The sequence below is a fragment of the Pygocentrus nattereri genome, chromosome 12, assembly GCF_015220715.1.
Source record: "Pygocentrus nattereri isolate fPygNat1 chromosome 12, fPygNat1.pri, whole genome shotgun sequence".
Lineage (NCBI taxonomy): Eukaryota > Metazoa > Chordata > Actinopteri > Characiformes > Serrasalmidae > Pygocentrus > Pygocentrus nattereri.
The window spans coordinates 23311660-23323667 of record NC_051222.1 but is presented as its reverse complement, the minus strand read 5'-3'; the positions used below and the strand labels follow the sequence as shown (position 1 = coordinate 23323667).

Genomic DNA, 12008 nt, shown 5'->3' with positions numbered 1-12008 from the left:
GCTGCGTTTCCTCACAACCCGTGAACTTTTGTGCCTTCTCAAGTGCGAATCATCCTCTTGAGAGCTTGTTCTACTTGAATTTGATTTGGAGGAATCTGTATCTGAACTAGTGTGGCTCTTTTGTGATGACTTGGAAGCATCCCTCAGTTGAGCTACTTTGCTCCGTGCTTGGTCGGAGAAGGAAGCTTTCTTCCATGCTTGGGGAGATGTCAGGTATTTGGGCTCACAGTCAGATAAACTACCTGCTTCTTTGATCACACGTCTACAGGTCCTGTTCTTCAAAGGAGAGGGCACAGTCTGGTTGAGTTGAGTGGGTGTGTATGAATACTTTGATGTTGTGGTAGTGTTGGTGCCAGGTTCAGGAGTACAGATTTTAACCAACTGGTCAGCTTCTGTAGACAATCCATGGTTCTTTGAAGGGATTCGGATGCAGTCCTTCTGAATGGATTGATCAAGGACTGTTTCCATACCTCTATGAGCCTCTGAAGCTGTGCTGTGATGTGCAGGTTCATTTCTTTCACTCTCACTTGTCTTTGAACCAAACAGAGGAGGGTTGATCTTCTCTCCAAGATCCTTAAAGCCTTGCTGTGAAACCTCTGTATGGTTTATATGGGTGTGGATCTCTCGACTGCTTAGATCTTTGACTGAAGATGATCGACCCACTATTCTGGTTGGTTTTGGAGAATGTCTGCTGTCCGCTTTTTTAAAAGTAGGGACTTCAAACACCTTCTCGTCTTCAGAACCAGTTATACATACTGGTTTGAGCTGACTTGTGGGTTGATTCCTAACAGATCCTTCTTTAAATCTTTGAGATTTTGGACTCTTCTGAAGACTGTTGTTGAGCACTGATGTCTGATTTCCCTCCTCAGATGCTGAAATCAGTTGCTTGGATTGAGGCACTGTTGTTACACCAATAAGATCTTTGCCTTTCTGTACCTTTAAGTGTCCTTGGTTTATGATTGACTTTGCTTTGTCGCCAAAAACCCTTGAGCTGGAGTTTGCAATCCTGCCAGTTTTGTTCAAACCTAAGCGGGCTTGAAGTAACACAGGATCCTGGGTTAGATGTCTCCTTCTGTAGGATGCAAGATTTTGTGATCCTCTTATGTGTTTCAGATTTCCAGGACTTATACTTTCCTTCTTACATCCAGGAGATTTGTTCCCTAAATTGATATCTGGGCACTGATGCCTAGGCAAATGCTCCTGTCTTTGCTTCATTTGGGTCTGTAGAATCCTTGTGTTGGAAATGGGGATTGATTTAGCTCGTCTCTCACTGGATGGGATGGCTGTCAGTTTAGACCTTTCAATGTCTGTTGCCCATTTCTCATCTTGCTTAACAGGAGAGTGGGACGGCCTGCAATTGTGAATGGGTAACTTTGAGAGATGATCGCTCTTGGCTGTCTCACATTGCCCATAGTCCTTGTTTGATGATGATTCTTTTAAAGTCAAAGATGGATCCATCGAAGTGGAGTACACAGAGGGGTCCTTCCTGTGGAAAGAAGGAATTATATCACTCAACAAATGTTCAGTTACTCACTGGAAAAACTGGGCCTCAATCACCAATTGTCCTAAATATTTTTTCTTAAATTTATTCTTAAGGAAAGTCCATAGAAAAAGTCTACATCAGGTCCATGACATGTTCTCAAACTGCAGAATTGTTAACATCTTTGTGCCTAAGAACAAATATACACTCACCGGCCACTTTATTAGGTACAGTAGAAGGTTTGACCCCCTTTTGCCTTCAGAACTGCCTTGTTGGAAACATTCATCAGATTTTGGTTGGTTGTTTGAGTTACTGTTGCCTTTCTATCATCTCAAACCAGTCTGCCCATTCTCCTCTGACCTCTCACATCAACAAGGCATTTTCGTCCACACAACTGCCGCTCACTGGATATTTTCTCTTTTTCAGACCATTCTCTGTAAACCCTAGAGATGGTTGTGTGTGAAAATCCCAGTAGATCAGCAGTTTCTGAAATACTCAGACCAGCCTGTCTGGCACCAACATCCACGTCATGTTCAAAGTCACTTAAATCCCCTTTCTTCCCCATTCTGACACTCGGTTTGCACTTCAGCAAGTTGTCTTAACCACCTCTACATGCCTAAATGCATTGAGTTGCAGCCATGCGATTGGCTGATTAGCTATTTGTGTTAACAAGCAATTGAACATACCTAATAAAGTGGCTGGTGAGTGTATATTATATAAATATATATTTTATTATATATATTTCTCTATTTTATTATCTGTATTTAAAGCAAAACAATATAAGATTTTATTGTTAAAATTGAAAGAAGTGGCATACCTGAATCAGGAGGAAAGAAATATACATTTATTTATAATATATGTTGTGTGTGCACTACTGTGAGTCTCACCTTAAAGCCTGAACAAATAATTTAAAAATTACAGTTGTGTTTCATGGGAGTTTTACAGACCATGTCATCTGTCTTTACATGTTGCTGTCACATGCACAGGTTCAAAAAGATCCAGCTAGATTTTTAGGTATCAAAATCAACATTACACTGATGAAGATATGATGACAATAGTATCCTCAGAAGATACTCCTTCTCCAAGGTTTGACTGAGTTCTCTTTGAATGCTCTTTCAATGTGCTTACAATCATCAGATTCATCTGCTCAGGGAAGGGGTCCAAAGTACAGCCGATGTTACAAAATGTTCTTCTGAACGTAATTGTAATTACATATTTCCAGCAGAGAGGTCTCCAAATCCCCAAAATTCAAAGAGTGTAGCTTTAATGTTTGGATAGTTTATTTTATAGTGACTGAGTGGTTAATTATCTGTATTTTATGTTGTCACCTTATCTGCTTGTCTGCTGCTGTTTTGCTACTCTGACCCAACAAAAACAAATATTGTGCTGGGGTGGCATATATATGTTTGTATCATTCACACTGATTAGGATGTCGTCCACATTTTACACTGTTGTATAATGTTTTCCACCATTCACACACTTTTCTTGAATATTCTCCCCATTCACATTTTTCTAGAATGTTCTCTCACACAATTCTAGAACATTTTCCATTATTTATGTCACAGTTGCAAAGTCCACTTATGATAAGCGACTTTGATTGTATTTTCACTTAAAAGTATTGGTAGTCATGGGTTGCAGATTTTTTGGCTCATTTCTAAAATACAATTGCTTATTGAGGCTTGATACTTGGTCTGGTCTTTCTCCACTATATTGGTCTAAAAGGGAAACTGCTAGTTTGTCCTGTAGCTTGATCAGTCCACAACCCCCTTACCTCCACCCCTTCCCCATACAAATGAAAACAAAATGGTGCCATTGATGGCCCATCAGTGATGGACTGTGGGTGAAAACGTCACTTGTAATTTTACAGCATTTACAGTAGCTTCGTGTGTTTTTTTAGAGCCATCTTGTTTTTTTGGCTTATTTCCATAGACCTGGTTGCTTATGTCTCTGACAAGGTCTGTTTACACTGATTCACACAGTTCTAGAATGTTTTACACCAATCACACTTTTCTAGAATGTTCTCTCCATTCAGTGTTTTAGAATCCGCTCTATCCACACTGGTTCATTTGGCTTTTCAGTTCTAATTACTCCAGCATTATAAAATCAACTGCCAACATTGTGTTGCTGGAGAATGTTGGGTCAGTGTATCAAGGCATTTTACAAACACAGTCATCTGGGTGGCGTGCCATACTCGTATTAGACATGATTAGATATTACCTTGGAGACCCCAGAATGTTCTCTCTCCATTCAATGCTGTTCATTTGGCTTGTCAGTTCTTTTTCAGGACTTTCTAATGATGCTATTGTTTGTCTAGTAAGTGTACAGTGGTCTAAAAGAACTATGTTTCATTCCTCAAAAGATGCGTGCAATAGGAATTAAATATGTTGAATTTTTCAAACAATTATTTTGGCCCCATTTTCTCCCCAGTTTAGTCGTGTCAAATTCCCACCTGCAAGACAGGCCTCCGTTGAGGGTAGGTTGTAGGAGAGTGATGCTTGGTACATACTTCTAAGACACATCAAGCCAACCACTGGATGTTTTCAACACACTTGGAGGAGAACTAACTGCCAATTTTGTTGTGCCAGCTAACAGACGCCCATGTTTGATAGCAGTGTGGTGGCTGATGAGAGAGAATCCTACCCACTTGGAGAATGAGACCAATTATGCTCTCTTGGACTCCTTGTCACAACTGGGAGGATCAAATTTGCTATCTCCTAACAATAGAGCCAACACTTACATGGTTGACTTAACTGTATTTGACTTGACTTGAGACGTACCTGCATGAAATTGCATGGTCTGTAGCATCCAAGGGACTGAATGAGGAGACGTGGATGGGCCTTTTCAGAATGACTGGAGATGAGAGCGGCGTAGAACACGGAGAGAATCTTGTAGGGGTATGAGAGGTGAGCAGTTGAGAACATGGAGAAAGCCTGTTAGGGGACGATGAATGGAAGAGTGGAGGACAAGGGGAAAGACGTATTACAGGAGAAGAGGAGGACATAGGAGATGGACAAGGGGATACACCCATAGAAGAGGACGATGATGACAGAAGCTGGAGAGATAAAGAGATTTCTGTGGGTGAAGATGAAATGACAGGAACTGGACTTGGTGAGAGACGAGCAGGAGAGACAGAAGAAGGAGAGGAAGAAGGGTGTTGGAGGAATGGAGAGAGATGAGTAGGGGATGTGGATGATGGACGCTGGAGACATGGAGAAAGTCTTGTAGGGGAATGGGTGGAGACATACTGGAGACACTGGGAGAGATTTGTTGGAGAGGAAGGAGCTGAATGTAATGAGGATTCAGTGGGGTCGATCTCGCTTGGGTTCATCATACAGTTGTGAACAAACAGCAGAGCTTAATCAAACGTTCAGAGCACAAAAGAAGAAACTGGTTAAGATGTGTTTTTAGTGCAGGCCACAGGAGAACTAAGATTAAACAGGACAGCTGCTGAAAGAGTGGATAAGAAAGAGCATGTCAAGGTAGTCAAATATAGACTGTCTATCTACACTAACTCAAGGCAGTAATGTTTTTTTGCAACTTACTAAATGTATATTAAAACAGTGAGCATTAAAGTTCTTAACTGCAGGGGCTGTTTGGTTATGAGTCTTTGCTTGAAGGTACAGTTACAAGAAAAGCCTTTACTTGGTATAGAACCTTGACTTTATTTGGAAGTACCTCAAACTTTAAAAAGGTTCTTCACACTCATACATTTCATTTACAAAAACCGCTGTTCCAAGAACCATCAATTGAAAGGAACCAATCTTCTGTGCCATCACATCAAACACTTTTTCTCACCCTTTTTAGGCGTGGACATGGCATGTGCCAATCTATTCATCACCATTTCATGTAAACATTATCTGTGAGGTAACTTTTAAAGGCACTTTTTTTCAGACATCTGGTTCCCGTCACCACCACAGTGCACATTTCAGACAGGTTCAATTTCTCTAGAAATACACATTTCACATCAAACTACTCTGAATGACTTTGTTTACGTCTTAATGCTGTTATTATACAGAAATGTAGAGAATTTAGTGGAACAAACTCACCTGCTTGCTTCCATCTGCACCTTTCTGCTGACTGGGAGAGAGGGATTGACAAAACAAGACAGGGAGAGAGCGAGAGCAGCAACAGGAAGTAGTGGGTACCAGATTCACATTCTCTCCATTCTTTTCATCTAAAGCCTCGCTGTCTCATTCACCCACTCCCATCACTCCGTGCTTGAGAAACGGTCGAGGGTGTGTGAAACTCTCAAATGTTTATGAAGAAAGAGAAGAGCAGCAAAGCCATGAAAAAGTCTTTTAGCTGTTGAGCATTTCAAACAAATCTTTCCTTTCTTCTCCTTTTCATTTTTAACTTAACAGGCTCATATTGCTGTTTTCCACAAAAAGGAAAGAGGTTTTAATGTTGTACTAAACATTATTAAAGTTTTGAATGTACCATTGACTCTCCAGTCTTTTACAGTCCATACTGGCAAACTGAGCTAAAAAACCAGATAGTTAAAAAAAAATCATGGTTGTGATGTCACAACCAAACACATATTTGCCTATATTGTATGCATTCAGTCTACAGCTTTACACTGCTCATTTATACTGAAGTGATAATGATGTTTACATTTGGCAAATATATTGCTGTTGCAACAAAACCTCATATCTCCATTTTTGTTGTTTTTCAGGTTTTGACATGATTTGAAAGCCTGTTGCCCTTTACATTGGGTGTTACTTGCATGATGAATGGGCTAAAAGAAATGCCATGGATTTTTACCAGACTGTTAGCTACATTAATCAGTGTCAACGTGTGCTACAGTATCCCCAGAAATGTTCATATATTGCCCATAAAGGAAGTTAGTTGTTTGAAAACCAGTTAGCTAAGTTAGCCAATATGAATTAACAGTGGTTAATTAGCCTCCCTGACAAATATTCAATATTTCTTCTTAAAGGAGTAGAATGCTTTATAAAACATAGTAGATGTACAGGAGTAAATCCTGAAATATCTTTTATTTGAAATGATGAAGACTGTACCTCATGTAATGTGTTCCACTGAGGGTGGAGTTACCCAGAATTCTTTGAGGTTTTAGTTTCATTTAATGATGTTTTATGTCCAGATTCACCGGTACAGCTTGTAGAGTGGTAACTTTAAGCGTAGTAGTTACTATCTAGTTACTTTTTAGGGCTTTGCTCTATTGGCAGGGTATCACATGTTTGAGTCCTGGCGATGCTAATCCTAAAAGGTTACCAATTATTAGGACATCATTAACATTGTTTTCATTGATACAGCTAAATCTGTTGGCTGTCAGTATGGCTGATATATTAGTCGGGTCCTAACAGACAATACAGAGGATTTTTCTCCTCTGAGTTGAACAAAGCATACGTGACCTTATTACGGTTAAAACTGTAAAATTATGGGATGTTCTATATATATATATGAATGTGTACTGTAATTTAACTGAATTGTCTGTTAACTTTACAGAAAAAAGTACTTGTAACTTATTTGCCAGTACATTTTCCATTTTTATAGGATTTTTTTTGCAGTGTACAGCTTAGCCTTTTTACATCTTAGCGCCACCCATTTATGCTGAAGCTATAAGGAGTGTTTCAGCCCAGACTGCTTGTTGAATGAGACGTAATACAGGGTGGCCATTAGAACAGAGCTCATTTACAAATGTCAGTCTTAAACTCACAGTGATAAAAAGGCTGTTTAATTCAAAGTGATCAATGCAAAAACAGGTTGGAAAATGACCGCTTAAAAACGAATCATGAACATTTTTGGTGCAACAAAGCAGCATGTCTAAAATATGACACATTTATTCACATAGTGCATTTATTTTGTGAGAACATTCAAATCATAAATTAACCATCTATAAAAAAGTGCTTTCCACCACAATTCACCAAACAAGTATCTCACTTAGGAGAAACAGAATGAACAACTGAATGTGGAAAAAAAAATCAACTGTTGTAACATCCAGAATCAAAATGTAACATATTTACAGGCATATTTGGCACAATTTGGGCAAGAGTAGCAAAAAGACATTGTATTTTCACAGTTCACAGGATTACTGTCACTGAAAAAATGCCAACATATTCAGACACATACAAGACTGACATCTAAAATAAAGGAGAAACACATCTAAGTCTCTGTCCAGACAGCAAGCTGTGACACTCAGATCAGATTTCCTCTTCACTTAATTGGATTCAGTAAGATTGGTTTATGACTCTGAACTCAACTGAAAAAAAGCATCTGGTTTTAATTCATGAAGTAGATATAAAACAGTGCCATGAAAAATTTGGCCCCTCCTTATTTTCTCTATTACTGCAGATAAAAGACAAACATTTATCTAAATAAAATGTAATATTAGACAAAGATTACCATATTATACAGTACTGGACAGTTAGAACCATATTGATCATAAACCTACATATCTTTACATGTCTAATATTACATTTTAGAGAAAAGTAGGTTCATGGCAAATGTTGGCACTTCACTAGCTGTGTAGCAAAGGTGTAAAGTTTGGTCACTAGTGGAATTTACCTTAAACCTACACTGCCAATTAAAAGTTCAAATCACTTTTCATAGAAATAATTTTTGCTCTGTTATGCACAATAACAACTTCTATAATCCATTCAGCCTGCAACTGTTGGTTATTTAGTTTTTTTGTTTGCTTTTTTGTTGTTTTCTTGGCTTTTATTATTGTTGTTGTTATTATTATATTGATTTAATTGATTTCACTTATTTTAATTTCTAATCTGATTTTTACTGATTTGTGTCTGAAGTTTAACTTGTTTTGATTTGTTAATCTTTGTCTTAAAGTGTCCTAATTATTTATGTATTGTTTTAAAAAGGATTTTTGGTCTTGTTTTATTTTCTTTGTTGAATCTTTACTATCATAAATTTATAATTTCTCTTTTGAATTGCTTGTTTTTTTTTGAAAATATACAGTGACAGAGTACTCTGAGTTTAAATATAGGTTGATTGACAATGCAGGTTTAAATGTCAAAATTAGACAACAAATTTCTCAACTAGACATCAAATTTTATTTTTTGATGATGGGCTCATTATTGCATGTATTCTGTCAATAACAAATGGCAACATTGTTCAAGGATAGTAATCTGCTTTGAAACGTGGTTGCAGTGTGAGTGCAGGTATTAGAAATTATGTTATAAAATTATATAATAAAATTATATAATAAAATTATAATTTAATTATATGCAGACATTTGAGACTGATCTACAGTTTTGTGCATCACCTTGGGGCACATCTCTTCTTTATTTATTCATGAATTATGTGCTATTATATAAACTTGTGAACATAGCTAGTATATAAGAATCCCATAACTAGTGTAATAGGATTGTTTTATACATTGCCACCATACTCTTATATTATTGGAAACACTGATTCCAGACTTCTGAATGATAGTGTAGATCATCAGTAGAGCAAGTGCCAGACTAAACTAACTGGTGCAAACCTTCGTGATTAAAAGACAAACACATACTACCACAAATCCAGCCATTCCTGACATGGTGTTTTATCTTCCAGGTGTTTTACTGTCTGTCCATAAACACATCCTGCTAATTAATACTTGAAAGGACACTGCTTCCACATCATTAGGCCAGTCCACTTTATTGGTCCTCAGCGGTCACCACATGTTGCCATGTTGCCACATCCTGCCAGTTGGCAAATTTTCTGTCAGAAGTCAAATTTCTGAAAATAGCCCTACTTCGAGAGCACAAACTCCAATGAAACTGGTAGCTTGAGCAAACTAGCATAATAACTAACTGCCTACTCTACTGAGATTCTCCTCAACAGATGCTCTTTCTCAGCTTCTTAATCAACTGAAACTCAGCCTGTCAAAAAGCTCTCGATAGAATAGAACATGTACACAATTTTGGTGGAATTCGAGTGTTTACAAATCCAAAAGTGTTGGCTGCTTGTTGATGTAAGGCCAACATGAGGAGGCCACTTCTTGTGCACCTCCATGCATCCTGTCATATAAGTGCGCTGCTGTCGTCATCTCGGTGGGCTTGCAGTGTTGGTGCCAGGGGTTGCCGCTTTATGGACTTGTTGCTCCATTTGTGAGCGTCCTGAAGGCCGGGCTCCAGGAAATATAGACAGGCCCCAAAGCCGGCCAGCACCAGGACTGAAACCAGCAGATAGACGGGAACGAACCAGTCCACAAACATCCAGGGCATGCTGTATATGATGGACAGAGAGAGAGAGAGAGAGAGAGAGAGAGAGAGAGAGAGAGAGAGAGAGAGAGAGAGGGATAGTTGTAATAGAAGCCAGTGGGCAGGTGCTTCAGTTTCAGCATCTGTCCATTGACTTTGACAGAAAGTATTTTGAAAGTCAAATCTATTCTTTTCTAAGTATAAGGAAATACAGATGTCATTCCTCACTCACAGAATTTACATATTAATTTCACAATAACTACTGTATAATTTACAGCAATACATTATACTGTAGTTTTAAGATTAATAACTGAATAATAAGTCTGTTGTTTAAGGGGTTCAGTTATCATGCATTAGCCATCCTTACTACAGCACACATTATCCATACATGACTTACACCATACATAAGCTACACAAGCTACACTGTATATTACCTATACATCATTTGCACGGTGACATACATTTATCCTGCATAACTTACAGCACAAATTAACCATGCATATTATACATTAACTATATATGACTTCCAGCATACATTTACCCTGCATAACTTACACCACACATTAACCCTACATAATATACACCATACATTTACTATGCTTGACTTACACTATACATTAGCCCTCCATGAATTACAGCATACTGTAACCATATATGTGATTTATATACACTACATATGCTACACCATACATTACTGCATGCTCACACACTGCATGTAGGCTGCTGTTGCATCTGCACATACCTGTAGATGCTCTTGTATTCCTTGGCTTGTTGTGTGACTTTAGGGTGCAGCACACGTCCAAATGATGTGAAAACTCTGGTGCTGCAGTGTGATCAGGCTGTGAAGGTGAATGGAAAGATACAGCCTTTTTGCTGATGCACACGAGGGTCCGCAAGCTCACACGGTCTCTCCGCACACACACCCTCACCCTTCTAGTCAATGCTGTGCCAACCCTGTTTCAGAAAGGGGGGGGTGGGTAACTATAGTAACAGCTCGGGTTGTGACGAAAGCGGGGCGAGCGAGTGTAAGAGTCTTATGTAAGGGATTTTTTAAGGATTTTTGACCTCTTTTCATTACGTCCTTCTCTGCAGTAGTTGAAGGAGAGTGATGTACTGCAGATCAGTCAGTCTCTAAGAAGCGTTAAAGTGATGGTTCAGCCAAAATCTGATTTAATTTTAAAATCTAAAAAAACACATCTTTCATTTACTCAAAATATCATTCAGTCAGGATGTATTTGCTTTTTTAGATTTACACAGGAGCTAATGTAGCTAATGTATCTCATGTAGCTAACCTCACCAAGCAGCACTGTGCCAACTGCACATCTAAATCATTACAAACTGTATTAAAAATAACACAAAAATACTGTGGCACTCCACTGGACTTCAGGTATAGGCCAAATGGGAGAGCGGAAAGGAGTATGTAGAGTATGTAGACCTCCAGAGTACAGCCTGTTTTTAGTTATATTTGATGTGCTAGATGATGTTATTTATTAGTTGTAATATATGTGACGACATAGTTGTGCTTTATCGAGGCCTTTTTATGTTCAACTAGGAGCTGGAAATGTCTACCTTCATCTGCCATTTCCCCCCGTATGCTAGTTCCCTTTCCTGTCTGTTCCAATAAAGGGCATTTTCCTGACAGAAATGGCAGACTCTGAGTTTTCTTCTGCACTGACGCTACACTGGTATAGAAGTGGGTAGTGGGGCAGAGTTGGAAGAAATCAAGCAGCACATCTATGAACTCAAAGGCAGACAACGAAGTAGACTTAGCCTGGAGAAAGAGGGTACCGAGTGTTATGCCTGCCTTCTCCTTGACAGGAGGGACAGCAGAGGCCAGTGAGAAGGAGATGGTGCACATTCACACTTCACCAGTGAGGACACCTGAGAGCCATACGCCACACAGCTGCAGTTGGTCGTTGGGCATCATGGCTGGATGCCGGCCGTCACTGCAACGCAGCTATGTCTGGCACTAGAGGGGAAAGCACTACAGATGCTTGTGGATCTGCTGCTAGAACAGTATGATGACCTAGTGGCGTTGACCTTGGCCCTCCAGCAAACAATTTGGGCAAGTATCGGTGGTGCCGTCGTTCAGGCAGCTATTCCTGGAGAGTCAGAGGCTAAATGACAGTAGATAAGTGTGTATGTGTGCTGGTGGCGGATGAAAGCTGCACAGGAAGAGTTGATGCTGGAAAACGATCTGAACATGCTGCTTCCAGAGGAGCTGAGAGGGTATGTGCAGCTCAAGACTTCCTGCTGAGCATGCCCCAAGCAAGTGGGGGTGGAGCAACTGGTGTGCAGGAAGAGGGGACACCCCACCAGTCAATGCCGTGAGCTTGAGCTGGTGGAGAAAACAGCTCTCAATGTAGACG

General features: G+C 39.4%; 1 long non-coding RNA gene across 1 annotated transcript; it reads right to left on the bottom strand.

Annotated features, from left to right (window-relative positions):
* Positions 1 to 7158: 7158 nt before the first annotated feature.
* Positions 7159 to 10592, bottom strand: LOC108428187. The gene is made up of 2 exons (XR_001857908.2): positions 10382 to 10592; positions 7159 to 9664 (listed from the first exon to the last, which is right to left on the bottom strand). It is a non-coding gene; the product is annotated as an uncharacterized LOC108428187 (long non-coding RNA).
* Between the last annotated feature and the right edge of the window lie 1416 nt (positions 10593 to 12008).